We start from the raw sequence: 27,926 nt of genomic DNA, 5'->3' as shown, positions 1-27,926 counted from the left end.
AGCTGATTTAATTCAGCAAATGCTTCTAACGATACAGTTCAGTGTCTGTTTATTGCTTGATCTGTCTGTGAGCATATAAAAAATTAAATATGTGTTAGGCTTAAAAATTTGGGATGTTCTCGATGTGGCGGGCGAAGACAGATATCCCTGCATTTTTTGGGAATATAACCGCGGTCTTCTAGTCATTTTATTGACCGACTGGTCTTAAATGTTTAATATAGTGGCTCCGAAATGCAAATTTTTCTTTCCATAATGCTTCTGAAAATTTCGTACAGAATATGGCGCAGAATTATTCTGTCATGTGAATGATGGAGCACAAATGCGTTCACTGGCCAATTACGGCCAGTGTCATATGCTGTGTCAACATTGTAATGTGTGTGAAAGGGTACTACAGTTGTGTGGTAGGCATTTCTACAAGGGCAGCAAGACATTATGGCCAGTTTGTACAAGTATGAAGTAATGGATATAGATATTACTGGCAGCAAGGAAAGAAGCAGGTCACTGGAAGACCTTAAGTCAGATAAGCCACCATTTTATATACTATAAAAGTCTTCTAAAATGTAAACAAAAAAGCTACAGCCGCGTGTATAGATTTAACTGGATTTTTAATCCCAAGTTAATATTATGTAGTGGACTACGTAGAAAATAAATTGAATAATTTCTTCTTTTGTTGAATTTTGGATCCCGTCATTGTTGCGTCATGAAATTGTAATCCTGCCACCTTTGATCTGTTACTGTAATTTTCTAATAACATTATTAGAACACAGTCTGTGTATCACAAAAGTGACCTGAGTTTTGATTAGTGGAATTTCTTAAACAAAAAGCAACATCGTAATATTGTTTGTGGTAGAAAATAGGGTACGCATCGGGAAGATTAGATTGGCATCGTGGTAGAATGGTCCTGATATGCGCTTTCTGTACCTCGTTAGTCACTTCTCAGAAATAGTGAAACCTCGTCTGGTAGACTACATTTGTCACCGTGTTCCTTAACACGATATGTCGATACAATTCCGATTTTTGCGGCCTAAAGTCGATATGTACGAACAGACAACAAAAACGACACAGTCCTTCATTTCAGCTGTGTGACATTGGGAATAGTAGGAATATTCGAACCAGCGTCTCTTGACATAAAAAATCCAGTAACATAAGAGTATCATTCCATTGAATAAATGCATCTCAAATACATTTTAGGAAGATACATAAGAGTTGGGGGTAACATTTCTCTCCTGTAAATACCTTAACTAAAACCCATTTGTGGCCGTTAGCTCCAACATCCATTCCAATTCATACATGTTCCATTTTAGAAGGTTTTGTGGGAGGAGAAGCTTGGGTTTGAGCATTCTCTGCATCTCTGTGTGTCTGTATGCATGCAGGAACTGTTTCCCTCTCCATGACGCTTCGCTCGGATGGAATAGCTAGGTTAGCCCCATCCAGCCCTGCTGGCAGAGACCGAGCTATTAGATTAATGTATCTCGGACGTGGCAGACAGATTCCATTTCGCTAAAGCATACATAGCCATATTGTAAAGCACAGTACACACACACACACACACACACACACACGCACACATGTTCCCTCCTCCCCCCTCTCGTTTGGTGTGCCTTTCTCGTTTTTTTTATCTGCACCTCCAGTCTTTCTCTTCATATATGTTACTCCCTGTTTTTTTAACCCTACTCTCCTTTTGCCCCTTTTTTACCAGCCGCCCTATACGTAACGTATCCCATTTTAACCCTAGAACCCTCGCACATAAATATCCATAGATCCCGGAATAACGCTGGTAGAATTGCCCAAGTGTTGCCATAGCGCATACTGCATGTTGGGAACCAGGTCGTTTCAGACAAGATTTTGCACCAGACGAAACTATGTATCTGGTTTCTCAGTTTGGGCTCAGATTAAATGATCTTTCGACAAGAATTTAACCTAACTCTGGGGTTCTTTGAGGAAGTCTCATATTTCATTGACGATTCTTAAATTGTTTATGACCTGCTGTCAACTGAAAAGGTTTATGCACAGCACATGAGGCGAGTGTTGAAACCGGCCTGGGGTGCTCTGTGGCAACGTCGACTACCACTCGCACCTCAGTCCACCTTCGCATCACGTACTCTGCATGAGTGGTTTCAAAACTGACCTCACGTTCTGTAACGTCGATTGAGATGGGTAACGTTTGGATTCGACAGGAAGTGGTCGTGGCCTGTTTGCATTGTATAGGTATTAGCCTGAAGGGAATGAAAAGACAGCTGTCCTAGAGCTTCCCCACTACACAAATCCTCTCGTTTTGAGTTTCATTAACGTCTAGGTTGTAGATGGTTACTTTTCTCGCTGTCTTTTACCAAATTTACGTCCTAAGTTAACAAATATTCAATGTTTCCAACCGCCTTATTGCATTATTACCGTATGGTCGCCGTAATGATACATCTGCTAGTACAAATTATAGACGGTCCTTAATTTTATTCTTCGAGACAGACAATAGTGAAATGGCTCTATATGTCAATGTGGACAAATCCTGTAGTCGCATGTGCCACACACAAGTTCGCAAGGTCCTAATGGTTTTACGGCCATGGTTCAACTAGAAATTGTTAACTAGTTCAGTGATATAGGGTATTCCTTGAGAAGTTGACAGATATTCTGCTGGTCAGGAAATTTTCATAAATTTTAAAGATTGATCAACTCTCCTTAATATTCCGGTCTTCCGTCGTCCCCAGGAAGGTGGCTTCTGGTGCACGTAGAATATTAATCATTTCGGACGTAGTTTCGAAAATAACTTGTGTCCCTGCCAGGACTCGAAACCCTTGCCGTCATGATCGTAACCAATTGCGTACTTTACTGACAGAGCTCTTCTGGCGGTGTAAATTATGTTTTAATTATGTTAAACTGGTTCAAAGTGATCCACTCAGGTTTATAATAAGAGTTCTGTGTTGAAAAGTAGCATTCCTTGGCTGTGTGAAAGGCGGAGAGATGTATTGGAAGCCGGTCTGTAATTCGCATTTGTCTTGTGTAGTGGCAAGTTGAAAGAATTGGGATTAATTAAATCGTTATATTGTCTCGTTCAGGTAGTCCCTTGGGCCGTGCAGCGCATTGTAATGCGATAATTCGCAATACATGGCAGCTAAGGTAAAAGATAAATAAATTATCTCTGTGCTTAAACGCAACACCATGAGGACTGTCGAGGGAGTGAAGGCAAGGTTCCACTTATTCTTAACTTAGGATCTAGATGGAGGCCAAGAGAAAGGAAGAAATGTAAAGATGGAGACAGTTGCATATTGAGGAATTTCAGAAATTGCCCTGATTCCCACTGAATATTATTAAAGTTGTGATATTTTAAGTTCTTGCTGCGGTGAGTACGAAGATGGCTGCCCTCTGGGTTGTTGAGTAGTTTAGTGTGAGACCAAATTGCCTTTGTAATGGAAAAATATGTAAACAAAGTTAACCCAATTAAATTACGTGCGTATGTAGAAATAAAGCTGGCTTCCGGTTTATGGACGTAGGAAAATGGCGCGTAAAATAAATATTTCCGGTAACAATTAAGGATCTTGTTTCTGCATGTATTTGGTGCTGAAAATGTCCTCTTTCAAGACCGTAAAATGTTTTATGTCCTGATGATTTGTCTCTCTCTGCGTGTAATAATTTTACGACTTTTTTTCGTGTATAAGTCTAGAGATGTACCATGTATCTTACCATCGGATAAATGAAGTCAAAGCACGAGTTTTGATATTTTTCTTGTTGCCCAAGAGAGTAAAGTGTGTTATTTACACTTTTCTTTACATATCGCGCAAATATCAGTGACGGTAATACGCCGGGATTTGAGGTTTTCACGACAGCGAGTCTGCAACAACCCAGAAGACAGCCATCTTCGCTGTTCGATCCTCTTCTACAAGCTTATAATTGACAGATTTTCACGGTTGTACTCGGCCCTTCTAGGCGAATGCCATGAATAAGTGACCAATTTTCTGGCAACGGAACCCAAAGTATCAAAACTTATAATAATAACAGATGACAGATTGTCTTCTGGGATGTTTGGATATTGTAGTTTGGAGAAATTTGCTGACGTTTCGGGTATGCCTGCTGCTTTCATCATCAGGGCATCATCGCCCTATAACAACAAGAAATTCAGTGATTTGGTTTATATTCCCGCACTAAAATAATTTCTATTAACAACATTAGTGAGAGGTCTGTGCAGTGTAAAATATCGCCATACAGTTTTAGATATATGGCAGCGTATCTATAGAAACGACTTTGGCAATAAAAAACCCTTTACGGCCGCCGCAGAACAACTTCCTTCTCGTCACTGAAAATAAATGTTAACCCCCTCCCTACTGGGTAGAGGGAGGGTGTCGAACTGCACATTTCCACCTGCGAGCCCCACTTTCTGCCTGTGTCCCATGTAATACATCATGCGCTACACTCGTATCTGCAACCATAATCTGACAGCGGAAGATATAATATACATACGTGGTTCGACCATGACAAAACACCATAGCATTGCTTCAGGCGTTTCGCACGCTTTTTACCCTTCCACATCATGAGTGAATTTCATACAGACCGATAAAATCCGATTTTTGGCCCTGTGTGTTCGATACTGGCAGTGCTTAATTGGCCGATCAGTGGTTGCGTGGTCTTTGGTCTCGAAGGCCGGGTGGGGCTGTGTTGAAAACCCAGACGTTACAACTTTGCGAAAGAATGAGAAGAAGAATGACTTGGAAGACGACAGAAGAGGAAGTAGAGACAGAGAAGAAAGAAAGGAGGAAAATAAAAAAAATAAAGCGAAATAGGAAGAAAGCACGAAACCCTAGTTTAAATAATTAGGATGTACAAAGCAGGGGCCACAGAAACTCATCGAACTGCCTTAGTATTTCTCGTTGAAGAACCGGACTTCTTCACTCGGATGTTAAGAAGAGTTAAATGTGTATCTCACTTGCTTGAATCTCGTAGCTGTTATGGGCTTTGATGAAATAGAAATCGTCTTTACTTCGACATTGTTATGCATTTATTTTTTGTTGGATTACACATCCTTTCATCATTCGTAGGACGCAAATCGCGATTGAGTGTTATATCACTGTTCACTGAACCACATAAAGTTTTATTATCTCTTCAGTTGAAGTTAACTTGAATTACCAAAACCAGTTACTAATACAATGCGATTCATATGTATTCTTCCACAATAGGAATGGAAAAAGTTAACGCTGATATTTTCACTACATATGTATCGGTTCATAATATTCCACACTACGTAGAGCCTTTTTTGTGTGTTTTATTAATTATTGGCGACATCGAGAAATGTTTTATATTAAACCAGTTGATCTTATGTAATAAAAAAATGTCGATTTTAATTAGATTTATATTTATGTAATAGGCCTACACAAGTTCATTTATGTTATGAACCGTATTCAGATTAATTCAGCGAAACCTGGGGTAGATATTGTCGTGAACTTGATATGACATTGGTAAATTCGTGACCTCAACTTACCTGACCCATATTAGCAAATGCTAATTCAATAAAAATCTATCTACACATAACGCAAAGTAAGCTTACCGTACCTAACGTAACATAACCCTCCCTAACCTAATCTAATCTAACCCAACCCAAGCTAACCTTTCCTAACCTAAATGAACTAGCCTTATATTTGGAATGTTATTTCCGTGACCTAGACATGAAGTTAATCTATCCGTGACCTCAAACTGGCATGAGTATAACGGCGAGGAACACTCCTATACTTATTCATACTAGCGTTTCTTAACATATTTACACCGTTTTGAGATGCTTTATACTGTAGCGTATTAGCCTCTAACCCCCCCCCCCCTCAATTTATGTTTTATGGTCAGTGTCAATTAGCATAAAAATGTAGTCATTTGGTTAAATTGTACTCTCTTGTGTTGTGAAAATTGAATTGTAGATTACGTTCTGGGAGTACCACTCTGGGCTCGCGGTACATGCCTTAATATCTCCTCAGCTGTAGATCTATTCCCGCGATCAACAACAGAGCACGTCAGTTTGCGCTTGTATATTTTGGCTTCCTTCCGACAGAGGGGGCGTCTGATGCATAAATTAGTGCGGAGTGTTATTCCCTGGACCGAGGTGTGAACGTGCATGTTGATGCTGATCTGATCCTGTACCACCGCGTTGAGAGAGATCTGCCACCTTGTAGTGATACCATTTCCGGTTATACAGGACCTTTTGTAAAGGCACGCCAATGTTCTCAGAGGTCAGTGTCTTCGGTTCCCCTAGATTCAAGTGTCGTAATTTGTCTTATCATAGTTAGGTTTAGTTGTGTTAATTACGATCACCAACCTCCATTACGTGCAAGATGCCGTCTGACAGGAGCGTTGTAGTTCTTCGTCCTTTTGTGATGTCGGTGATTAACTCTGGTGTATCAACAACTCATATTCTCTCGATGAGACGAACAAGTATCAACTAAACAACGAAGTCTTAGTAGCATTTTCTTAATCAGCAATTAAGCCTGCAAGTGATTTAATCAGAGAGCGAGTAAGTCAGAATGTTTGTCAGTTACTTGGTCATTGCGTCAGCCAATCTGTAAATCAATTATTCAGCCAGTTTGTTGTTCTGTAAGTTAGCCAGCTATTCAGTTGTTTGTTACGTATTGAACCAGGTAGTCAGTAAGTAGTTGGCTGGTAAGGTTATTGATATATTCTCTTAATCATGACTTATCAAACTAATGAAGAAGCAAGCATGGGAAAAGAAGTGTATATTTTGGCAGGGAAACTTCGCGGAAGAGATTTTTTACTCGGGTATCTGTAGTGCGATTAGCTTTGCAGCAATAGTAAGATGGCTGTCTTTTGGTTTGTTGCGCGATTGCCCTGATGATGAAGACAGCAAGCACCCCTGAAACGTCGGTAAACACTACACAGTGCTACAACCCGAGCCATCTTGATACGCCGCCGCCGCTGCGATAAGTCTGTGTGGTTGCAACAAATGAACATCGAAGCCGACTGACTTGGTATACAAAATGGAAGAAAAAATAGAATTTGTTGTACCCAAATTTAGTACATTTTTCTATTCTTGTTACTATTTCGATATGTGATCGTCACTTGAGTGGCATTGACATTCATTTCAAATTAAGTAAGTCTGATTAATACGAATTCAACATCTCTGCCTGCTGTTTTTATTAAGAAGATTCGTTGAATCTGTAATATTAGATTCTGATATTTAAAATTGCGGCTTATCCTAAGTGACAAGCGTAGAAAGAAATTTAATTTTCTGTTAGAGCATTCTAGTGAGATTCAGTTGGAAACTTGTAACGAATTGTAAGTGGAAGGAAGTATGTAAATTCTCTTCCCAGGCATCGTCTCGCTGTGGATCTTATGTGTAACTTAAACTCTGTTCCACTAAAATTTCTCACGCATATCTTGAGGCCGATATAAATTAGCTTACACTTCACGTCAAGCTAGATGTTGTAATTTGCATCTTCAGAGGACTTTCTCTCGCGTCTGACAGTAACAAGAGCTGTGTCCGGTGGGACGTTGTCTCGACCCCTTACCCTGCTTAGCTTCAAGAAGACAGGAGGAGTTTCCTTCCCCAAGATGAAACTGCTTGCGTCAGATGCGAGTGTAAACTCACAAGTTTCTCTCAAATGGACCAAGATTGAGTTAAGCAAGCCAGCCACTTTGCAGCTAGTGATCTCTTCCCCATCTGAAACTCTTGTCTAATTCCCTTAAATGAATTGTCGCTTCGAGTGAACAACGAAGATTTAAAAACTGTTATTCCCTGGAAGAATTTTTTCCCTCTTCTTGTCAGAGCCGTGAAATTACTAGTGGAAAATATTGTGTTAAGCATATTCAACTTTGTTGTTGACATATTTTGGAGAATTTAAAACAGTAACATGGCGCCAGAGCAAATTTGTGTATAGTTTTTTTGGTATTATTATTATTAATAATAATAAGGAACTTCATACATCATCCGAAAGGCGCTTTCATGAAATAAAATTATATAATACATGTAGCACTTGCTAAAAACAATATGGATCCCGGAAATAGCTGCTGCCCTATATACCTTAGGGACAAGGTCTGTCTCGGGTACATGGGAGTACATACCCCATAAAGTGGTGAAGAGATGGGATAATAATAATAATAATCCGTGGCATAACAGCCCTCGGAGAGCCTAAGCCGGTAGCAACATATAGTTAAACATTGCAGCCAGACGAAATAAATTACGTGTGAAAGTAGGCATAAGTCATGAACAAACTTTCGAATTCGTGTCCTTGTATTTCCGCGGCAACAGTTTTTTCTTTTCGTTTCTTTTGCGTTTCGTATCAAGTCGCGTAAGTGCAGAATGCGTTCCGGAAGACATTCGGCCTGAAGATGGCAACTCCATTATTTACCAAAACGTTGGACATACGACACTCGACATGTCTTATACGTGATAGCCGAACATATTCATGTTTTCAAATTGTGTACGTTTTTATAAGATATCAACCTAGAGCACGAATCTTTGATGTCGTACCTGCCAAGATTTAAAGTAATATTTTGAATATGTTCCGTTTGAAATGTGCACAGATGTGGGTTACTAAATTTTGTCGAAGATTGAATCAGAAGCAGAATCCAGCTCCCGAAACATTGTGATATTATAATATTTTGTCGCTGGACGAAGTCCAACCGGACAATTTAAAACATTGAATTCTGAGCTTATTAATTTATTGTTCTTGATATCCTGATCGTCTGTATTGAATCTGCACTGCAGTATGCAAAGTAATTTAGACGTCACACTTCTGTTTCAGACATACTTGAGGAAATGTTTTTTAGGTTATACTTTCAAATGATCTAATTTCACGGAGATGAGAGCCAGAATACGACTCATTTAAATTTTAATTCTCCAAGTTCAGACGTAACATCAGCACCAGTTAATCAGTAAGTCACAAATTGTTACGCCACCTTGAAGGACATCATCGTTTCTCTCGTAACGTAATCCGAATCATTGTAACATTGCGTCGTTAAGAAAATCACTTACTAGAATTGCGTCTCATTAGGAGGTGCTGTAATTGCATGGGGATGTCTGACAGTAATATTCTGGAGCTGAGTTCTGGAACGAGGCCCTCCTTATGTAACTTAAGGTAGACACGTCGTCTTCTTTGATAAGACCCTCCTCATAGGCTACATAGTGCAGGGAATCACAAGACCTAGCCTCCTGGAAAGCAACCATATTCGTACCAAATGTGTAGGTGCATTAATTTTTTCTCCTGTTTCGGCCGGTGTTCGAATTTCCGTTCCAGAAATAGGGTGTTGAAGATTTTACGAATTTATTCAGCTGAATTCTGATGCATTTCCTTTCAATTGTAGACTATAATAACTTTCATCTCTCGTAATCAACCTAGTCGGAGCTTTTCTCCTCCACTGTCTGCAGACGGACACCTGGAACTTGTTAACCTCCTACTCTGGTCATACCGTGGGCTGCTTACCTGGAATTTGGTGCTCGCTTTGCTTTTTATGTCTGATTTCCCTCCATGTCGTCAGACGCCTTCGTCGTAACGTTTACATTTTTGTGGGCACAATATGCCATAATGAACGCAGAATGGGAGGTAATCTTTTCGTGTTCTATCTCCGATGTTAGCGGATGGATTTTGATTGTTTTTTATTTGGATTCTACTCTTATTGTGTCGGGTGAACCTTATTCTGATGCATACATCGGATCAGTTGGGACCCCTCAAAATCTATCAGATCTCCCAAAAGCGGCTGATTGTAGAAAATAATAATATAGATCGCGTTAACATGTGTAGCGTTCATGTGACACTTTTTTGATATGATAAAAATGTAACGAAGTACATTAAAAAATAGATTTCAGACTCAGCGTAATGTGATTTTGCTTTGTAAAATATGTTTGTACCTGCAGTAAATGAATTACAAGGCCAAAGATGAGCTGCCCAGAATTTCAAAGGCACCTGGAGCAGCGAATGTTTTGAATATGTTTGTACTCATTATGTTGTGGAACAGTTGTGTGTCCGAGCACTGTAGTCTAGTAGGCGGTGGTGAATTTGCTGTGGGGTTGGCGGATGGATATATCTATAAAGAGAGAGGGAGGGAGTTTCGGGAGTGTTAGCTAAGTTAACAAGTTGCCTCGCTGTATGTAGCAGGAAAATTAGACAGATGACGTTAGTACATGACGGCTTACGGTAAGACATTTGGAGACGAGGAAACGGGAGTTCCTTTCTGATTTCTCTTAGTATAGGCTTAATCTTCGGAAGGACTTCAAGAAGTTCTTGGAACTCTTAGACTCTGAAGTGGTTTATCTTTTTAGAAGGAGAAACTGAATTTGTTTTCCTTGTCGACGTTGGGAAATAATCGCCAGCTGCGACTCGATCGGGCGGGATTTCTGTTGTCAGACAGATGAAACGTTTCAACCAGCTGATGTCCTCGGCACTTTGTTGCGTCGGAGAGTGAGCGAGAAGAATGAACAAGGTTCTGAAGTGTATACCTTTCCGACAACAAGGGTCTTTATTTTTTAATTGCTGCGTTTTTTTTTTTCGTTTCTTTCACTGTCTTTGTGTGGATCAGCTCTGTGAAGCCTGCCTCGTGAGCTAGCAGTTCGTGTCATTTGTCGTACACATGACAGTCCTTCCTTCGCCGTTACTTTTCTCTTAATGTTATACCAGTACTCGGGTCATAACCTCGATTCTTGTAATACCACGCGTGTCCTCAGATTCATGGACAACGTAATTTCTTACTTTATCAGCAATTTTTGCCTCAATTTGTCTAGCTGGTGATTCAGATGATGACAGCCTTCTGGGATGTTGCTCCGTGTAATCCTCATAGAAGGTGACCGACGTTTCAGAGGTGCGTGCTGCCTCGAGTGATGGAAGCAGTACGCGCTGTGAAGCGTTCGTCAACTGGGAGATTACTCGGTGTAGCGTCGCAGAAGGTCGCCGTGAGAACGCCAGATTTTGCATTCCTACAATTGCAGGAACCGTATCGCCTCCATCTTCGGGGCGATTCGTTCCTTTAGAGCCACCAGTAAGACCTGACATACATTGATTGCCCTGTTCGTCTCATAGCGATATTACTTGTAATTTTTGTAACTTTCGAGTCAGCCTGTAGTGCCTTTGAGCGGCACTGCGGAGGAAATATATAAAGAGACCAACACAAAATAGGGAGACATTTGTTCTTCTAACTTGAAAGGGCTGGATGTAATTCTTTTCAGTTGGTTGCTACGGGTGTGGATTTCAACCTTTCATTTCTTCCTTTACCACAAGAGCTTTGCAGCCCTTAGAAGTTAGGGGGTTTCGGTTACGAAGGTCGTAGAAGGGACTGCGAAGGGTCCAAATGTGTGAAGGCTTGTACCCTTATTTGCGTGACGAATATATTTTGCCTTGAAGAAGAAATCCAGGTGACATCTGTTGTATCAGTGCCAAGGAAAATTGCTGTGGTTATGTTACAAAAAATTATCCACTGCCATTGCTATTCAATATGACTTTGAATTCGAGTGCGATGTGTAAACTCCACACGTTGGTGCAATTTTGTTGTGTCTCCTAACTGCGTGGTAAGATGTATCACCAGAGTATTCAATAGATCATCGTCTTCTTAATCATGGTTGTAACTCTTCCGTTGTTGCAATATTTACTTGCTTGCCTATTCTTTTGTTAGTTTGCTCAGCTCTGTCTGCGCGTTAATTTGCCATGAACTTTACTTTCCTCGGCAGAGACGCAATTTCACTTTGTTTGCAGCCAAAATCCCCGTGTGTTTGAATACCTTATCTGTGGAACACATACAACAAGTCATACCAAAATATTCAGCCATTATTTTGTAACTTCTTTGTGAATTCAGGGCAACCTACATCTTGGTTCTTCAGTTGTCAGGATTGGATTGTATTTGTTGGTCATTCGGTTGCTGAGCTAACACACCCACAGCCGGGAATTAAGTTTGAACCGGTAAGTCAGGAAGCCATGACTAAGCAGACCAGTACAGCGGATTCTAGTAGAGGAACAAATACATCAGTCAAATGTTTTTTTCTAAATTGATGAGTGTATTGATTCCTGAACCCTCATTCTGTGAAAGCTTCGTGGTAATTGGCGAACCACTCTTAACAAAACTAGTATCAGCGTTGGATTAGCTGCAACGTTGTGAGCGATAATTCCTTTTAACATTTAACCATGCTAAGTGGGGTATCTTTTCGTGACAGCACGCCAATCTTGAGGTTCAAGTGGAGGACACTGTTTCTTAGATACGGACAGCTGCTAATGTGATCGGGAGGGAATAAATAGCCTGCAAGGAATGGTCCACCAGGTTGCTGATTTCGATGGGATAGTGGCGAATTTATTTTTATTTTTGCGTGTAATATGTTACTGTGTTTCCCAGGTATTCGAAAATTGCCCACACGTCCAGCCAACGGGTTTATTGGTTATTTTTGTATAATTTAGTCCTATATTCGGCTTTATTCAAATAAGCCCTAAGAGCTTAAATGAAAATATCATTATGAATTATGACCAGGTGGTACGTTCTGGGAGATAAATATTTGAAACGTGTAGTAGAGCTGTAGTGAGAATAAATCGGATGTAGCTCGTACCAACTTTCTATAGCCCGTCGTCATGGCTAAAAATAAAACATGTATTGCGTGTTGCATTGAAGAGGAGAAACCCCCATCAACGTAATTAACAGTGGCACGCACGGGACTGGATTTGTTCTACCGGCTGAAAGAGATACTGTGCTCCGTGCTGGAAGAAAGGCAGTTTGATAACGTTCTACCGAGCGACTAATGGAATAACAGACCGACCGAGTGATTGACTGGCAAGCGAATTGGTGAGACCTGAGGTTCTCACGGCGGCGAATGTGAAGATGACTCTCTTCTGAGTTGTTGCGTTTTCACTGTGGTAGACGTTTGCCGACGTTGCAGAGGTGCTTCTTACCTGCAGTATCTGGGCGATCGCCCTGAAACGTCCGTAAACTTTGTATGGACTAAAGGGCATAACAGCTCAGAAGACACGTTGTCTTCGTGATTGACGAATAGAGATATTCGAGGGCTGTTATGCACCAGTCACATAGTTTACTGACTGTTTTTCATACCGACGTATCGTCTTGAAGTTAATCTTTGTCGTGCTTGTTAAACTTTACTTAATATACGGGTTTCAGAACGGCATAGACCTGTTTGTCGCCCATTAATCTTATTCAGTACGTGCAGATGTTTTTCAGCTCCCCGGTTTTGTTTGTAATTGAAATCACTTCTTTCTCAGGAATGTTTATTGCCTTGTTTATTAGTCGTGGTAATTAACACAGGATGTTTTTTTTTCTGTCTAGCATTTATAACGTGTTCTGAGTTCGAATGTATGGACTGATTGGCTTTCTCATTTGTCACGGCTCGTATTTCTCTATCAAGAAGGTGTGTAGCATTTGATTGTTCTTGATTTTCTTTTTTGCGTAAGAATTCTTTCCAAAAAGAGCATAAATTGAGTTCGTAATTGGAAAGTCATGTCTGTTCTCGTTTCATCCAAGTAGCCCCTGAACGAATTATTATTGAATTTTTTTACTGTGGGCCAACACTAATAAGTCTCCAGAAAATGTCATTTTTGTTCTCGTTGGTCAGTTATATGAAGCTCAGATGGAACGTACTTTAAATATCTCAACAACTGCTCGTTTTACAGCTAATTTATTTATGGCATAAAATGTAGGCAGATGTTATTACTGCGTTATTGGTTTATTTTCAAATTTTTTTAAGGTAATTATTTGACGAAATACGAAAAAATTGACTATGCATTGTTGTGTGCTAAATAGAATGATTTATTTACGTCTTAAAATATGGTTCGTACCTCTAACAGTAGCTTTGTATCGGCTACAGATTAAACATTTAAATCCGAACGGTAACTACATGTACCAGCGACGTATTGCGTTTTTACGAACTGGTTTCGTATCATTCTCAGCTAAAACAAGGATTATTTCGTCAAACAGCATCAACTACATGAATTTTGTAATGGTCAAGTGTTTTCTTTGAGGTACGGTCCGAGTTCTTAAATATTATTTGGAGAGCCTCGGCATCAAAGGGTTAAATATGCCCGCATTTGCGGAGAAAGAAAGCATATATAAGATGTGTCTGCTCCAACAAATTTTGATTACATTTTTTAAATATTTGTTACGTACTCTAAAAGAAACGTTTTTTCGCCACTGGTGTAGATCGAAGGAACGCCACTGGAACCCGCCCGGAGATTGCTACTATTTCTAGTGCCCCATTCAAAAGCCCGATTGATATATATGAAACGTATTATAAACCATCTGTATCTGTCACTTTCCTGCAGTCGTAAAGAGGCAAAACCTGACCGCCCTTAACGCGGAACGAACGAACTGTTTACATTGCCTCAGCTCAGAAGACAGCTGAGTCCTTGTCTCGAGTTAGACAGAATTTGAAATTAAAGCTTTCCGACAACATCGGCGATTTTAATTATATTTTTTTTTTACGTTTTGATTCTGTAAGTTCATAGGGTGCTTCACCGCTGCATTCTAGCAGGGTGTTAGGGTTTTTCTTCCTATAGGCTCTTTGCTGTCGGAAAACATTTCAATAACCAGTGCAATAGAATTAGTATGAGCCGGGATAGCTCAGTCAGTATAGTGACTAGCTACGGGCTGGACGACCGGGGTTCGATCCCCGACGGGGGGCAGAGATTTTTCCTCTAGCCTCTGCGTCCAGACCGGCTCTGGGGCCCACCCAGCCTCCTCTACAACGGGTACCGGGGTCCTTTCCCGGGGGTAAAGCCGGCCGGGGCGTGATGCTGACCACTCACCCCCATCTAGTGCCGAGGTCAAGAAGGAGTAGGAGCTATACCTCCACTCACCCCAAACGCCTACATGGCGTATAGTGGGACAAACTTTACTTTACTTTTTTAATAGAATTAGTATTATTACATTTATTCATCATTTTACGTGGTATTTACTTCTATGTACCTGAGACAGACCTTGTCCTTGAGGTACATAATGCAGCAGCTATTTCTGAAATACTTATTGTTTTTTAATACGTTTTTCGTTTATTAGTATTGCATCTCCGGATTCGTCAGTATTTATCTTGATCGGAAGCGTACAAGACGTTCTGAGAAGCACACCCAGAGGACTCATCTGCGGAGTCGAAACACTGTAGCAGACTGAAAGTGATTAATTACATGTGGACCTCGCTGCGTGGCCTACCATATAAAAGCGACTTTAATTTCCATCACTGTGTTTGACTAGAGCGACAGACAGCTCCTGTCTTCAGGAACTCTTGAGTGTCAATCAACTTCATGCCTCGGTCTTTTCTTTCCGGGATAAGCTTACCCTTGTGGTGGTGGACAATGATTTGCACTTCCTTGTATGGGTCGGTACCATTCATCTTTTCATTTTGACCCTTCGCATCCTACGCACGATGTATCTCGCCTAAAATATAGCTCTTAGGCTGCGGGGTAAAGTTATTTTTGGTTTCAGAAAATCAGTGATGAAACGTGTGCCGCTGTGTGTATCTGCAAATGAAGATCCTTCTGTTAATTATTATTAATTATCCACATCATGTGAGTCGGGTAGCTCAGTCAGTACAGTACGGGCTGGACGATCGTGGTTTGATCCCTGACAGAGGTTACAGGCCTTTGCTGTCTCCATCATAAACGTCGATAAACTTTTACCAGACTACACGGCGCTACGCCCAGAAGACAGCAATGTTATAAGTCGCGGAAGATATAATGCCATCATGGTCCATGTTTGGTTTACACGAGTACTAAGCAAAGAAAGGTCGATCTTAGGCGATGAGATTTAATAGTCTGTAATTTCCGAACGTTAAAAAAATCGATGTTACAAGACTGGCAAGGAGTTAGTTCTGGGTGAAGTCTTTTACATCTTTTTAAATGGGACCATTCATATCTCTATCACGGTGTGATGATCAGGATACCACCGTTAGGTAACACTTTATCGTTGACATGAAAGGAGGTTCGTTCTTCCCCTCTGGTTCCTTTTTAATCTATTATCATTATTTTATAAGGAAATGTGGGCTTATGGTGTTGTATTCGTTTAATCATATCAATTCACATGCTGCTGATCGTAATTCGTATCTATTGCTTTCATAAAACATGTGCAATTTTGTCAACCCTTTCATGATACGAACGCAAGCCTACATTTACATGCATACAAAAAGGAGAATTGATGTATTTTCATAAAATATTCTTGCCCAGATACCATATTTATCCTAATATTTTTATTAAGGTTTTGTTGCTACAGGAGTTAGTTGAAGCCTGCATATTATTTCGGAACCATCTTTAACCGAGATTGGTACAATTTTACACGAATACATGAGCATTACCTCGAGAGAAAAACATGGATGTCAAGCGTTACAAGATAGAATGCTAAACGAAATATTTGGTCCTAAGAATGATGACAGAGCGCAGTTGAGGTAATGCGTAACGTTGAATCGGTCGCTTAAAGATTGATTGATTGATTGATTGAAGCCTGGAAGGCTGTGATGGGCTTGACATGTAGATAGGGTGGAAACATAGGAATGCGTATGTAAATTTCATGGAAAAACCGTTTTTAAACTGCGACCAGGCTTGCAGGTTACAGAAGGAAAAGAATGGCATTTATGATGAGTTTTAGAGAAATTAGGTTTTGTTGATGAAAGCTAAAAGAAGTGAATCTTTTGATAATAGCGGTGTTAAACTTCCGGGTTCATCTACGAGAGCCTTAGTGTGTGTTATACTAATGTTGTGAGTGTTTTAAATTTTTGTGCTAGACACGCTGACTGATGTTTGCCTCGCTGTGTGTGTGTGGTCCGTCTGTGTTCGTCAGAGTTCTGTTCCCCTAATTACGCAAGTGTAATCTCTCTCTGCTGCAGTCTGGTCTGGACTTCGTCGTCTCTTGACCTTTCAAACTTAGTTTCTGTCCTCAAGAACAGAATCCCACGCTCCCTGGGTATGCAGACCTGCGGGGTCGACTGTGAACTCTCAGTCATGATAAACTTGGGAGAGGACATAATCTGTTGTCCTCTGTGTTCCAAAGTTTTCAATATAATCTTTGCTGCTAAGTTTATGTCTTGTGTTAAAGCGTCTTTAAGCATGAAATGAACAAAAAAGGATCAAGGAGAAAGTTTGGCCCCACAATTTTTTCAGCAAAGATTATATAAAACAGCTTAAATTGTATTTATTAATTTTGACTCCGTAGAAAAATAGTTTTTGTAAAGGGTATCTGTGCGCGATATGGCAGCTGTATTCAGTAACATTTTACTGAGAGAAAATGTGTGACAAAACTTGCGCTGAGTGATCCTGGTAATTGTTATATCACACCGTTCTCCTTACCAGAACATTTCATTCTTCCCATTCCCACAACATGATTTTGCCCTTAGAGGTAAATTACATTTTCTTTCCCAGTGCCGACGTAGTGAGACCTACGGAAAGCGTAGGGTTAAATCGCGAATTAATATCGTCACTACATGGAGTTGAATGCTGTTGCCCGAATGACTTTGATGGGCACCCGGGCAGATCGGCATTATTCATTTTATGTCCGTGCTTTTGTAACCTTCTAATTTACCATTATACAAGATTTCGGGCGATACTTGAGTGACAACTTGCGAGGGGAAGTTATGATGGATGGGCTCTAAATCATTTCGCCTTGAGGAATTCAGTCGACCTGTCCTATCACCAGGGGCGCCAAGTTTCCTTCGTCCTCCCTTGGGCCCAGTCAGCACCCAAGTTTGTTCGACTTCGAGGAGCGAGGAGTGCCGACAGGTCGGCCCTTTTAGGTACTTAACTCTTAATAGATGAAACTTAATAGTTTCTCTTTTACAACATTTAGTTTATGTAATTTCCCGTAAACATAATAAAGATGCCCGCTAAATTTGACATGGACTCGTCACGTTTGCATTATCAAACCAAAATAATAATAATAATAATTATCATTATTATTTAAGTGTACTTAATTTTTAGTAAAAGAATGGTTTTATCATCGAGTTTCACAAAGTTGTTCTTTCCCTAACATGTCATCTTGTACAGAACGTTTTCACCATTACATAAACATCATTACAAGCAAATTAAATTAATAATTTGAAGAAATTACACCGACAGTCAGATTCGGCCAGCGTGCGTGATTTTGACCTGGTGGGACAGCGATAGAATTTGAAGGGTGCTGAAACGAGACGTCTGCTTAGTCCAGATGATGACGGGGAGGTATCGGGTGCTAACCTCACGTGTTTACTGGCTTACATACTTAACGTTTACTTCAAAGTTTCCAGCGTCAGAAATACAAGAGCGCTTCAGAATTTTTTATGGAGGGGAGAATTTATTTTTTGTGTTTTGAGAGGGGGAGTGTCCCTGTGGGGTGTTATGTTCCATAGGCCACTAGGGTTGTGTTGTGGGATAGCGAATTACTTTTTACCACGCCACGTTTTCTAAAATATAAAACCCATTAGGAACTAGTCCCCACAATATACTGCCCTGCAGGGTTTTCTCCCTAACTCGGCCAGTACGAATTGGCTTGTGGGTGGAATTCGATACATCGACTTTTCAAATTAAAAACAGGACATGCGGATATTGCATCCGCTGATCTCGGGTTTGGAAAACGTAAAATGAACACCTTTTTATGCAGAATAGCTAATCCTTTGGAAGCCAAAAAGTCACCTAAAAGGTTTGTCGTATCAAATATTGTAACGGGTGTCTCCAATGTTATACCGTGTGTCAGGGATCGGCAGGTACTGCCAAGTTGACTTATTGTAATGTTAATCATTCATTGAGTATTCTGTGTGGTAGGTTAAATTTCCTGTAATTAATAATATATGTTCCTATAAAATGTTGTATGGCATATGCAGGGTTCCTCATATGCTGTTCTATCATCAGTTTTGCCGTGAATAATAATAATAATAATAATAAAACTCCCGAAGTTTTTGGCTCTTTGTCGATCAACCAAACAATTGGATAATAATAATTCAATTCAATTCTTTATTATTAATAATAATAATAATAAATTTAATTACTAAGGAAGCGGAGAAAATTTTGAAATGCAAGGACCTTCTCATTGAAATACAGCGAATGTGGAAAGTGAAAGTAAAAGAAATCCCAATAATTATGGGAGCAACAGGAAATGTCTCCAAGTAACTAAACAAATATTTGACCAACATCCCGGACGAACACGACATTAGGGAACTTCAGAAAACTGCCATTTTAGTATCTTCATACATCATTCGAAAGACGTCATCCCTCACAATAAAACTGTATAATACATGTAAAACATATTAAAAAAATATATTTCGGAAATAGCTGCTGTACTATGTACCCCAGGGGCAGGTTTGTCTCGGGTACATACATACATACCTATAAAGTGGTGAATAGATGGAATATTAATAATAATCTTTACCTCAACGTGCTGACTCAACAGCTGATGTAGCCGATTACAACCAGCACAAGAAAAAGAAAGCAAGAATATAAAACAAAACAGTACAGACATAAACGTAAGGTCATTACGAATTGACCAGTTAAAAAAAATTGTTTACAAATAGTACCTTGATTCTGTAATAGCTGCCTGTTGGCAACTACACATGACAAATAATAATAATAATAAATAAAATTATTGGAGTGTTATACAACGCAGTGGGCGTGTGCAATTCAAGTGAACCAGTTTACTGATTGATGAACTATTTATTAATCGGTTGATGTTTCTCGTAAAGATGATGACTCTTTTCTGTCTGGTTTTATATCGTCACTCAGGAGCATTTAGCGACTGAAAACTGCCGGCTAGCGATAAAACGATTCGTGCGACATTTCAGAATGAATGAATGAATGAATGAATTCAGCGTCACTTGGATAAACAGAGCGGGCGGTGAGGAGTAGGAAAGGTTAGAAATGGGACTGTCGGCTGGAGACACGCGTAGAACACATCAGGGCGGTAAGTCCTCCCAGCATATACAAAAATTCCGCCCTAACGTTGTATTTTTATAAATTTATTTGAGTCTTTGCTCCGTGTGTACTGGTACAGAATGTGTGTTGTTGCCGAGGGTGGTAGAATTTATAGCTTTGGTGAGAAGAAGAGGGTTGGAATAACCCCCTTTCAGTATGTGTGTGTGCTTGCCAATAAGGGTGGCAAAAGCACTCTCATGTACTGCACTGTGTACACACTTCTGGTTCACAATAAAATATAGGTTTAAAGAGGGCGTTTCTGCTGAAAAATATTGTCTCTGCCTTCTTTTAACAGAGGGTTACTTAATGCGAGGGCGAATAAGGTCAAGAACCACCTTCTGGTGTGTATAGATGTAGGATTGCAGTCAGTTACCCCCTTATGCATTAGATTATACGTCCTTTTTTGGCCGAGTCTATAAAACAAGGTTTCCTGAAGAGAGAGCATTTAAACCTCCATCATGACACAGAGGACTTGATTTTTGCGGTACGCCGTATCAGCCGTAGATACTATTTAGCGTTGACTGCGGTTACAGAATAATTATCCTAAAGTTCACTTTTTTCAGATCAAGTATCTCTCGAAAAATTCACTTCGCGTTTCATTAGCACAGTTGTACTTATTATTAGACGCTGGTTCAAAGAAAGTTCACGAAATATATTTAGAAACATTTAATACAGAGTGAGCACAAAATAACTTTAGACCATGAAAATGGCACAGAAAGCGAATGGAGCGTACTAAGAATTTCACACCCACACCAGTCGATTAAAAACTCTTGGAGTCTTCTTTCAAATGGCCTGAGTGATTGTTGACGTTACGCGTCTCCGCTTGATGCCTCTAGTTTTTAAATAAAATACCCCACAACAGAGGAGTGCATTTCGCACACAATTTCACATGGAACCACACAGTCGAGTATCCATTTACTCCGCAGTCTTTACCAGAGTTGAGGCAGCGAATCAAAGCTCTCATAGCTCCCGTCACTATGGTCACCGTACACAAAGTTTGGGACGAATTGGATTATCGTCTTGACATCTGCCGTGCGACTCGCTGGAGACATATCGAGTCTCTGTGAGGTGTGCACAAACTCTGACAGTTTTTCTATCGGATGGTGTGGATCTTGAGGTTCTATGTACGCTGAATGTGTTTTCTGTGTCATTTTGAAGTTTTTTATGCTCACCTGTACATTGATAATTGGTGTATTTGTTTATAAAAGCCTACTAAACACTGAAGTGCTTTGTCCGGCAGCGAAGCGCGAAGATGGGTGCTCTTCTCTCTGTTGAGTAGAAACCTTTAAAAGCTGGTAATCCCTAAGTTTGTCAAGAAATTCGCACCTTTTATACAACCTGAAGTTTCATAAGAGCCCTCAGAGGATCCTACCTTCAGCCAGTTTTGGTTCACACCGTCACATCCTGTTTCTTTAAGATCCAATATAACATGGTTCTCCTGACTGTTCGTTTGTCTCAAGTGTTCTCTTCGTTTCACGTTTCAGAGTTTAACTCTTGTCTGCCCATTCGTCATACACGTACGTGTTACGTGCCCCCCCCCCCCCCCCCCCCCCCCCGATTTGAACGCCCTGACAATATTCGGCGAAGAGTGTTAATAATGAAGTCTCTCGTTAGGTCTGATGTATTTCTCCTGTAACTTCCTCCTCAGCACTGTCCCCCCCCCCCCCCCCCATAGTATGAGCCTTCATGTAATGGAGAAACCGAGAATGTATGCAACCCACATACGGTTTATAAATTTAGTAATGTTTATTTATTAATGAATGTCTTGGCTTTAAGGCTGTTGTGAAGAAAACAGTCCTGTCTTAAAAATATATATGCTTTCATTTAATTTTTAATAAATTGGGTCTTAGATCTGGGATGAGGCCTCTGCGTCTAGACCGGCTCTAGGGCCCACATGTTTGTGTGTGATTATAATTTTACTTTGCTGTGTATAAAAAGTAGAAATTAATAAAATCACGTCCTGTTAATGTGCGAACATCGTCGCAGGCGGATTGTTGTATGTTTCGCTGGTAGTATTTCGCTTACCCCGTGTCTGGGATGCAAACACGTGTCAACACCAAATATTATGTCAAGTTTGCCGAAAGGTCGAGACTTCAGTGGGGTGCACAAAGGAGAAATATTTAAACTAAGGCTTTTCTGTGCACAAAATTGTCTTCCATTAATGCCTGGATATACATTTATTTACAATCACCTCTTTTTCTCTGCCCTTCATGTATGAGAACGCAAAGAAAGGTGACCACAGAAGTGTGTTTCAGACATATAATTTTGTAGTGAATATTCGTCGTCTTTCAAAACGCCCCCTTGCTGCCCCGCAACCAGACACTCAGAATTTTTGTCATGAGGTGACAACGTCCTTACAAGGCTTCGTTTATTGTTAGTCATTTTTTTGTGTGAGAGGTTTATAATTATAACTTGAGAAAACGACGAGGAACACCTTGTTTTTACCCCTACTCCCCTTTCCCATTAATGTTAATTACACGTTATAAGTACGTGGTGTGTTATGGGTAATGAGTTTTTTTGCTAAAACAATGGCTTGTTTGAAGTGTAACTCGCTGGAGCTGAAGGCGCATCCCATCTCATTTGAAGCCTTATTCAGCAACAGTCGCTGGAGGGTGGGGTAGGGGGGGGAACTCATATCTGACTGGCTTGAGTAGATTGTCACTCTTATCTTCGGTGTCTTTTTTTTCCAGCAGCTCCTGATAAAGTTGGTAGCTTATCTTGTGTTATATTTTAGTGTTATTTGTTGGCAGTTTTAGTTCAATAAATTAATTATTGTTTCGCATTTCGCGTAACTGTGACCGTATATTTGTTCTTCGCAAGCTTCTGTTACATATGTAGGCCTTAGTAGCTTATCGAAATTCTTGATTTTCAGTTGCTATTCCACTTTATTATGTTGGCGTTCTTAGTTTTCATAAATTTTGATGTTACTTTGTCCATATGCTGTATATTCTGAAACTCGGTGGATACCTCCCAAAGACATTTTAATGGAAAAGTAGAAAGTCATGAGTCAGTTTAATCCAATTCACACCATCAGAATTCTTTTAAATGTTATCGCACAGAGTAGGATACCAAGTTTCACACACTTATAAGAATAGGCCCTATGTCATACTAAAGTTATGTTTTAAACTTTGGGGTTTTAAGCAGGGCCTTTTAAGGTAGTACGTAATTCTGTAGATACGGACGTTTTGTCGGAAAACCTGCAGGGCAGAAACCACTTGCTAGACTTAGTCATAGATGTGACGATAAGTTGAAACGTATCTTAAAGACATAACTTGTGAGGTTGTCGATTTTATTCATCAGACACCAGATAAAAACAAGTGGTGGGTTTCGTGAACGCGGGACTGAAACTTCGGGTCTCAACACGTGACGACCTTGTTCACTAATTCAGCATTTATTAGTTTTTAAGAATGACTGCCGATTTTAACAGTCTTTAATTTGAAATGAACAAGAATTTAGCCCAGGTACCTGAGGTTCGGTCAGCTGTGACAAATCCTCTAACGGTAAACTTCAGGTTGCGTAAAAACCAGGGCTGTGGAGTCGGAGTCGGTAAAAATGTACCGACTCCGACTTCGATATGAAATCTTAAGAACAATTTCAATACCGTGTGAGCCGTCGGCGGCCTCACGCTTAGGGAGATTCAACGACGCGTTGAGTCACGTGGTGTGGGAATAATGCTTTGTAACTTTGGCTCTGGTACCTTAAGAATACAAACTGTCTTCAAATCAACGGATTTCTGTAATAACCATTAGACGTATATTTAAATATAGGTTATAATTCTAAAAGTAGGCTTATGATTCACGTGGTGGTGATGAAATCTCTTATGGTACCATTTGCCATTTTAATAGGTTTACCATTATTAATACATACTGAGCTTTTATGAAGGAGTCGGGGTCGGAGTCGGAGATTTTAGTACCGATCCGACAGCTCTGGTAACAACACAGAGTTTAATTGTAACTTGTATGAGTGTTTTAGCGCAGTCCTTACATGGAATTGCGGTCGAAATGTACATAGTAGAAGCTCATTATCAATAAATAGATTATTTGCTTGTGGTAATTAGATTTTTGCACGCCTTCCCTTAAAATGCAGATTAAATGAACTTGTGTTTAGTATCACCTTCCCCGCCTTCCCTACCCACAGCAACTAATGAAGTTATCTTACGTTTATAAGCCTTGCAGCTTGTTAGGCTGGGGGCTAGCCCTATGAGAGAAATGCTAGTGTCAAATTTTCAATTGTACGACTCTGATCTGATTATAGAGAAGTAATTTAGAAGTTGGAAGTAAAATTTTCAGTCTGTGGTCAGGAATGATCGAGGAGGAAACTGTCTTCATGTGTAAGTTCACTAAGTAATCACGTTCAGCCGGCAACGAGTGGTCCTCGGTGGGTTGGGCGTGGGGGTACGAACTCTCACTATGTTAGTAGTTGATGAATTGTCAAAGAAATCACAGAACCTGATAGATTATTCTATTTTAAAGTTGGACTTTTGTGATTACAGTAGTGAACATCGGAGTTGCATAAATCACGGAATTGTAAAATTACATTTGAGCAATGGAAACGATCTTCTGGTCTATCTTTCTCCCCCTTTCCATTTCCTTCTTTTTGGTTGCACTTTTAGTTATGGGTTTCATACGATTCTTATTGTAATTTTTTGCCTTCTTATTCTGAGTTAACATGACGTAAAAGTTATTTCGGTCGGTTTGAATTGGAATTAACGCAGTGGCGTTTACTCAATGAACACGGGCCTCACGGAAACATTGAATCTTATAGTACACGAACATTTTTGTGTATGATTTAGGCTACTTAAGGTATGAAACCCGCGCTATGGATTTCTTATTCACTGAATTAACTGCCGCAGATTTGCCTGGAATTATTACAGCATACTATATTATACTTATATTTTAAACATGGTCTGTACCATGTGGTTATTTACTGCCTTGATTGTGATAATTTGTGTTTACAGCACACCTCGTTTTATAGCCACTTCCTGCGCTATAATATTAGCATAGTTTGGAGTGTCGTAATATTACGCCCCTGCCCCCACTACACCGTTTTGATTACGTCACCTTAAACATTATGTAGCGTTTTATCTACTTTTCAGTAAATACCAGTTTATATAATTTAATGATGCAACACTGCAGAATTCAAGACAAATCGTGTTGTATTGTAATCGGCAAACAACTTCGCGTATGGATGAAATGAGAATTTTGAGACATTAATCGAGTTTCTACTAGTAATTGATAACGCATTTGACTGTGGAGTCAACTGCACGACTTGAACTGAAACACGAGACAAATGTTTTCAGCAAGGCGTTCCCAAGACTTCCATCGTGACCGTTACGAGCCGCCCGTAATGGTCGCTCTCGCCCCAAGTAGTTTGCTCGTAGTTATAAACTTAATGGGATTTAGTGTTTCTGTAGACATAGTGTTCATGACGGGATGTTCGAATTTTGTTAACGAATTGCAATTTTTTATTGCTATATTAATGGATCGTTTGTGGTGTCATATATGGTCTTCTGCAGTAGGTCTGCGTATTAATAGAACTTGTTTGATTTTGAGGTCTGGTTCCCAAAAAGTAGGCGGAAACTTTGGAAGATGATCACAAGGAAAGTGATTTGATAAACATCTTGTATGAATCTTCCTAGTGCCAGCTTTATTATTTGTTTTCACAGCTTCCAAGTTCTTGAACTCTTTACACGCCTTGACGATGTGGCATCTTATGTTGTTTTTTTTAAAAAACATTTTCATGAATTTCCTCGCGGCCAGCATTTTTTTCGCCAGTATAACCCCATAAGATGTTACGGTTCTCTAAAGGTTTGCGACAATGGTTGATTCGTTATGAAACTACTGTGTTGGACATGATGCAATGTCTAAGGTACATTTTATATGTGCGAAACATTTTGATCTTCAACTCTGCCACACTCTCGCCAGAAGATAAGCGATTTGATGAACAGGTTGTAGGAACAGAGCCATCAGGCTGTCTTTTAGCCTTCGGCTTAGCGCCACGCCGGACAGCCAGAGCGGCTTTAGTGTCCGTTGGACCCCGAGATGCTGAAGATCTCTTCCCTAAGCCCCGTAATTCTCTGGTAAAGCGATTTCATGGTCAACACGAGGTTGGCGGCGATGTACGACCTGTACTGACCTCTGATCTGACAGCTGAATCGTATTGAACACTCCGCTCAGAGCTGGGCCGAGGGAGATTCCCAGTCCCAGCTTTCTTTTTTCTTCAAAGTTCTAATTCTCTGGGAAACGAGGTGGTTATGTATTTACCGACGCTTTTTCAACTGCAGTGGCTATGCAGGGTGTGGAAGGAAGCTATCGCGGCCCGTGTGGTGGGCCTACTTTTCCAGAGTTTGTGTTGGGGGACTGAGGACAACCACGAAGAAAACATCAAAATACCTGGCCTATGGGCAGCCTTTTGATCCAGAGGCACGCGAATAATAAACAGGGGTTCTTAGCTTCCTTTTTATTGATACCGGGATTCTTACCTCGGCGTTGAAGCTGCCGGGGCGTGAAGCTAACCGCTTAGCTCCATTTAGTGCTGAGGTGAAGAGTGGTAGATCTATGCATGTGGTGATCAAGTGAGCAGCAGGGGAGATTTGATCTTCATCTTATTTAACAATGCTTTCTGAACTATTTATTGTTTTGTGGAGTATTGTCGTGATTAACTGTGAAGGATATGAAAGCAATCATAGTATGTTTTATCTGCTGTTCCATTATTTGTTAATGAGACTAACGACATACATGAATTATCTCAGGATAGGCAGTTTCCTGCCCAGGAATATGACCAAGATTTGTCCGGACATGCGTAGTTGATTGAACGGTATAGCGCCTTTAGGGAGGATGGCTGTAATGACGAGCTGTGAAGGATGTCGTGGTGTATTTTAATATTAATTTGCTTTCTGAAACTCGTTACAGCCACTAAGTTCGTCTGTATATTTAGACCTCGGAGCTGTAATTTTATTCAAGTTCTCCCGAATATGGAGCGGGGTTGTTTTCAAAACCAGCCTCTGCTGTGTTGTGTGTATGGCAGAAATGACTAGAGAGGCTTCCGATCAGTGAGTTGTCGATTTTTGAACCAGGACCTGCAGTGCATGTGTCGTGTAAACAGTCTCTGATGTCTGTCATAAATACAGCCAACCCCACCTTCGGCTTGTCCATCAGAGTTCCTACCTGCATTGTATCTGCTAGCGCTGACAAACTCTCTGTTTGTCTTGTGTTACACTGTGTATGAAATTAACTTCATGTTGGGTTGGGATACAGGATCAGTAATTAGTAATTTATCGTTCTAAGCTACAACTTTACAAGACCAATAACCGCCCTCTGTGGAAGGGTGCCTACCACCCACAACAACCCCCTCCCCATTGGAATTTTGTTAGTAAATCCTGTTAAAGTCGCTCACACGATGTGAATGGGAACATCAATGCCCGCTTAAAAACACGTCGATCTTAGACAGGAGAAACGTTTTTATACGTGTTTGAAAATTGATCTGACGTCATAGGACAGCAATTAATTTGCAGTCCTGAGGAGAATATTTGGACCCAAAAGAGCGAAATTAACAGAAGGTTGGAGAAACTTATATTAGGCCGTCGTTATGTGTACTGAATATCAGATATTGTTAGAACTGATAAAGTCAAATAGGATGGGATTTGCTAGGCATGCAGCACGCATGAGATGTATGGGAAAAGAACAGTTTTTGGAATTTTTTTTTAAAAATTATATGTGTAGAAATTTACAGATCAAAGTATATAATTTGTCATGCACTGACTTATTTGGACTCGGATAACTGAATCAGTATACTGAGTAGGTTACGGGCTGTGCGACCCGAGTTCGCTTCCCAGCGTGGCAGAACGTCCAGACCGGCTCTGGGGCCCACCCAACCTTCTATCCCATGGGTACTAGGGTTTATTTCTTTTGGGGGTTGTGAGTCAATAGGGTGAATCTGAACATTCACCTCCATCTCGTATCAATATTAAAAATAGTTTGTTGCATAGTGAGTCATTTTTAGGATAGTTCTTATTTGATTTTGTTATATAGCAGGCTTGTTAGCTCTAATACTTGTCGCAAGATATCTCCGAGCTTCGTTGACCGGTGCAAATATGTTAATGTTGGT

At 40.3% G+C, this 27,926-nt stretch overlaps 1 protein-coding gene across 12 annotated transcripts in view; it reads left to right on the top strand.

Moving 5' to 3' along the window:
- Nucleotides 1-27,926, top strand: part of exd (PBX homeobox extradenticle) — a 378,101-nt gene that overhangs the window by 75,881 nt on the left and 274,294 nt on the right. The window contains exon 1 of one of the 12 annotated variants that reach the window (XM_087351485.1): nucleotides 11,853-11,870. The exons of the other annotated variants lie outside the window; for them this stretch is intronic. The gene's annotated coding sequence lies outside the window, so the exon portion shown is untranslated. Of the gene's footprint in view, nucleotides 1-11,852; nucleotides 11,871-27,926 lie in introns of those variants that run through there. 12 annotated transcript variants of the gene reach the window in all.

Source organism: Zootermopsis nevadensis, unplaced genomic scaffold, assembly GCF_977971745.1.
Source record: "Zootermopsis nevadensis isolate Lab colony 2312 unplaced genomic scaffold, Znev_1.0 Znev_ptg000002l, whole genome shotgun sequence".
Lineage (NCBI taxonomy): Eukaryota > Metazoa > Arthropoda > Insecta > Blattodea > Termopsidae > Zootermopsis > Zootermopsis nevadensis.
The sequence above is the reverse complement of the archived record's forward strand: the minus strand, read 5'-3'. Positions and strand labels throughout refer to the sequence as shown.